The sequence below is a fragment of the Tribolium castaneum genome, chromosome 6, assembly GCF_031307605.1.
Source record: "Tribolium castaneum strain GA2 chromosome 6, icTriCast1.1, whole genome shotgun sequence".
Lineage (NCBI taxonomy): Eukaryota > Metazoa > Arthropoda > Insecta > Coleoptera > Tenebrionidae > Tribolium > Tribolium castaneum.
Genome location: NC_087399.1, coordinates 19,581,017 through 19,586,111, shown reverse-complemented (window position 1 = coordinate 19,586,111; position 5,095 = coordinate 19,581,017). Strand labels below are relative to the sequence as shown.

At 40.5% G+C, this 5,095-nt stretch overlaps 1 non-coding gene across 1 annotated transcript; it reads right to left on the bottom strand.

Annotated features, from left to right (window-relative positions):
- Nucleotides 1-220: 220 nt before the first annotated feature.
- Nucleotides 221-2,142, bottom strand: LOC135266602 (small subunit ribosomal RNA). The gene has a single exon (XR_010334739.1). It is a non-coding gene; the product is annotated as a small subunit ribosomal RNA (ribosomal RNA).
- Between the last annotated feature and the right edge of the window lie 2,953 nt (nt 2,143-5,095).

The following is a 5,095-nucleotide window of genomic DNA, read 5'->3' as shown; positions in this document are numbered from 1 at the left end:
GGCACGTTTACAATCGATTTATAAAATAAATCGAAAAACGTAACAACAGATCCGCTTAATGCAAGACGACCCGTTGTTGCTTTTCCGTTCGACGCATAATAAAGAATTTTGTATGAGAATTGATCATCATACGAATAGTGTATGTATGTGTGTTTTTTGTTGATCAGCACAGACAAAATGTGTGTGTATGTGTGACAACTAAACAACAACATTTACACGTTAATGATCCTTCCGCAGGTTCACCTACGGAAACCTTGTTACGACTTTTACTTCCTCTAAATGATCAAGTTTGGTCATCTTCCCAGCAACATCGGCAACGTCGAAACGCCACCGCGCACCGGTCCGAAGACCTCACTAAATCATTCAATCGGTAGTAGCGACGGGCGGTGTGTACAAAGGGCAGGGACGTAATCAACGCGAGCTTATGACTCGCGCTTACTGGGAATTCCTCGTTCATGGGGAACAATTGCAAGCCCCAATCCCTAGCACGAAGGAGGTTCAGCGGGTTACCCGGACCGCTCGGTCAGGGAGGACACGCTGATTCCTTCAGTGTAGCGCGCGTGCGGCCCAGAACATCTAAGGGCATCACAGACCTGTTATTGCTCAATCTCGTGCGGCTAGAAGCCGCCTGTCCCTCTAAGAAGAATTGTTTGTACGCCGACAGTAAAAACCGCACATAGAGACCGGGCGAACCCGGCTCCAGCCGGCATTTGGGATGTCGAAATACGCCTATTTAGCAGGCTAGAGTCTCGTTCGTTATCGGAATTAACCAGACAAATCGCTCCACCAACTAAGAACGGCCATGCACCACCACCCACCGAATCAAGAAAGAGCTCTCAATCTGTCAATCCTTCCGGTGTCCGGGCCTGGTGAGGTTTCCCGTGTTGAGTCAAATTAAGCCGCAGGCTCCACTCCTGGTGGTGCCCTTCCGTCAATTCCTTTAAGTTTCAGCTTTGCAACCATACTTCCCCCGGAACCCAAAAGCTTTGGTTTCCCGGAAGCTGCCCGCCGAGTCATCGGAGGAACGTCGGCGGATCGCTAGCTGGCATCGTTTATGGTTAGAACTAGGGCGGTATCTGATCGCCTTCGAACCTCTAACTTTCGTTCTTGATCAATGAAAGCGTTTTTGGCAAATGCTTTCGCTTCTGTCCGTCTTGCGACGATCCAAGAATTTCACCTCTAACGTCGCAATACGAATGCCCCCATCCGTTCCTATTAATCATTACCTCGGGGTTCCGAAAACCAACAAAATAGAACCGAGGTCCTATTCCATTATTCCATGCACACAGTATTCAGGCGAAGTTTTAGCCTGCTTTAAGCACTCTAATTTGTTCAAAGTAAACGTGCCGGCCCACCTCGACACTCAATGAAGAGCACCGCGGCGGGATTGAGTTGGGCCGCCCTCTCGAGCTAAGCCCACCGGCAGGACGTCCGCGAAACGCCAGTTAACACCGCGAACGATGAACCGGCGGCGCGGGACACAAATTCGACTACGAGCTTTTTAACCGCAACAACTTTAATATACGCTATTGGAGCTGGAATTACCGCGGCTGCTGGCACCAGACTTGCCCTCCAATTGATCCTCGTTAAAGGGTTTAGAGTGTACTCATTCCGATTACGGGGCCTCGGATGAGTCCCGTATCGTTATTTTTCGTCACTACCTCCCCGTGCCGGGAGTGGGTAATTTGCGCGCCTGCTGCCTTCCTTGGATGTGGTAGCCGTTTCTCAGGCTCCCTCTCCGGAATCGAACCCTGATTCCCCGTTACCCGTTACAACCATGGTAGGCGCAGAACCTACCATCGACAGTTGATAAGGCAGACATTTGAAAGATGCGTCGCCGGTGCGAGACCGTGCGATCAGCGTAAAGTTATTCAGATTCACCAAGTTGTACGATGACGGCGAAACCGCCACCGATTGGTTTTGATCTAATAAAAGCGCTCCTTCCGTCTCCGGTCGGAGCTCTGTTTGCATGTATTAGCTCTAGAATTACCACAGTTATCCAAGTAAATGTGGGTACGATCTAAGGAACCATAACTGATTTAATGAGCCTTTCGCGGTTTCACCTTAATTTGGCTTGTACTGAGACATGCATGGCTTAATCTTTGAGACAAGCATATGACTACTGGCAGGATCAACCAGGGAACTGTGTTTTTGTGTTTTTTGAGACAGACGAGAGAATAAAATACTCATCATCATCGTTTATAAAGATGAAGAATATGCGCGTTTGTGCGAAACAATCTAACATATAAGAAAGTAACGCCACGCTGTTTCTTCTTTTCTTCGTACGATATAGAGATAAATGTATCGTCATCATCGTCGTCGTAGTCGTTAAACACCACAACACATATATCGGTCAATAAAGGCATAATAATAATATTTATAATATTATTTTTTACCTTTGCCGATTTAAAAGTTCAAACATTCTCTTCACTCTTCGCAAGATTGAATGCGACGTGAATTTATGAAATTCTTTCGAATCCATAAACGTTACGAATATTATATAAATATTCTCGCTCGGATATTAGAGAGTTGACGCATTTATTATTTTTGTTTGTTTAAATCACAAACATTTGTTAGTTCAACAAAGTTTGATTGCATAAGGACCGCCAACGTAAGAGAATACGTTTTGCCGCATCCGCAATCTCGCTGTGGGGAACTGGGCGAGCCACAAAATCACAAAATAAAGCAATCTCGCAAGCAAAGCCCTATTCGAATTCGATAGCGGAAATGTGCGATAAACGTCGATAAATTGGAAGCAAATGCAGAACGTATACATAATCGGTCGTTTTGTCGTCGTCATTTATGATAAACTTCGACTAAACCGTTACACCGTTCATATCGCCTCACTCAACGCATCGACACACACCACTACCATATGTATACCAGCGCGACACCGATCGAGGCAGCCGCTCGGTATTGGATGTGCGCACCGCTCCACTGACATAGCTCCACAGGCGACGTCTACCGAAGCGCACAGCTCTATAACTATAAGGCATACACACAAAAGGGAGAAAATATTTTAAATATTGATAATATTAAAAAGTCATATTTTATATTTAAACCATTATAAAATTTAATTATAAAAACGTTTGTTTTAAAAAAAATAATTAATTAATAAAAACAAAATTATTTTAAGCGCCGTACTTCGTAAACGTCGTACTTCGTTCGTCGTATGTGCAAAGTCAAATGAATGCTGTAGTTAGTCGCAGTTGGAACGTCTGAATGTCGTACAACGTAACAATAATTTTGAGTGCCCTAATGTGTAGACGTCGTACTTCGCGAACGTCGCACTTCGTAAACGACGTACTTCGTGAACGTCGCACTTCGTAAACGACGTACTTCGTGAACGTCGCACTTCGTAAACGTCGCACTTCGTAAACGACGTACTTCGTGAACGTCGTACTTCGTAAAGGTTATGCAATATTAATACACATTTGGTGTATTGCAAGTTGCATTTTAATAAATATTATGCATTTTTATGTTTTAATTTAATATCTAGGCCAAAATACTATGTTTATTTAATTGTTAAATGTGTACGTTTATTTATAGATACGTAATTTACATAAAAATTTGTTTTTTTTTTTATTATATGCAAACTACAAATAAAACATTTAATATTTTCAAACGTCGTACTTCGTGTAAGTTATGCAATATTGATACAAATTTAGTGTATTGCGGGTCGCAATAATATTAATTTATATTTGAACGTAGTACTTCGTGAAGGTTATGCAACATCAGTACACATTAAGTGTATTGCAGGTTGCATTATTATTAATTTATGTTTTCTCACTTTTTACCTTCATATAAAAAAAAATTTAATATTTTTGGACGTCGTACTTCGTAACAGTTATGCAATATTGATGCACATCTGTTGTGCTGCGGGTTGCATTTTATAAATTTAATGTATTCTTATGATTTACTTTAATGTCTAGGCAAAAAAACACTTTTGATTAGTTGCTGAATGTTTACATTTATTTACAGATACGTAATTTGCAAAAAAATTTGCTGTTTTTTTATTATATACAACACAAATAAAATTCTTTAATATTCTTGAACGTCGTACTTCGTGTAGGTTATGCAATATTGATACAAATTTAGTGTATTGCGGGTCACAATAATATTAATTTATATTTGAACGTAGTACTTCGTGAAGGTTATGCAAGATCAGTACATATTAAGTGTATTGCAGGTTGCATTATTATTAATTTATGTTTTCTCACTTTTAACCTCAATATAAAAAAAAATTAATATTTTTGGACGTCGTACTTCGTGAAGGTTATGCAATATTAATGCACATCTAGTGTGCTGCGGGTTGCATTTTATAAATTTAATGTATTTTTATGTTTTACTTTAATATCTAGGCAAAAAAAACAATTTTGATTAGTTGCTAAATGTTTACATTTATTTACAGATACGTAATTTGCAAAAAAATTTGCTGTTTTTTCATTATATACAACACAAATAAAATTCTTTAGTATTCTTGAACGTCGTACTTCGTGTAGGTTATGCAATTTTAATACACAATTAGTGTATTGTGGGTTGCATTATTATTATTTATTGTTTACGTTTTACTTCATCACTTTGTGAACGTCGTACTTCGTTTGTACTATGAACGCTGCATTTCGTCGCAGTCGGCAGCACGTGCGAATAAACGTCGTACAAGAAAATCACGATTTTGAGTGCCGTACTTCGCAAACGTCGTACTTCGTCTATACTATGTACAAAGTCAAGTGAACGCTAAACCTCGTCGCAGTCGACAGCAAGTGCAAATAAACGTCGTACAAGAAAATCATGATTTTGAGTGCCGTACTTCGCAAACGTCGTACTTCGTCTGTACTATGTACAAAGTCAATTGAACGCTGTACTTCGTCGCAGTCGGAAGCAACTGCAAGTAAACGTCTTACAAGAAAATCATGATTTTGAGTGCCGTACTTCGCAAACGTCGTACTTCGTCTGTACTATGTACAAAGTCAATTGAACGCTGTACTTCGTCGCAGTCGGAAGCAACTGCAAATAAACGTCTTACAAGAAAATCATGATTTTGAGTGCCGTACTTCGCAAACGTCGTACTTCGTCTGTACTATGTACAAAGTCA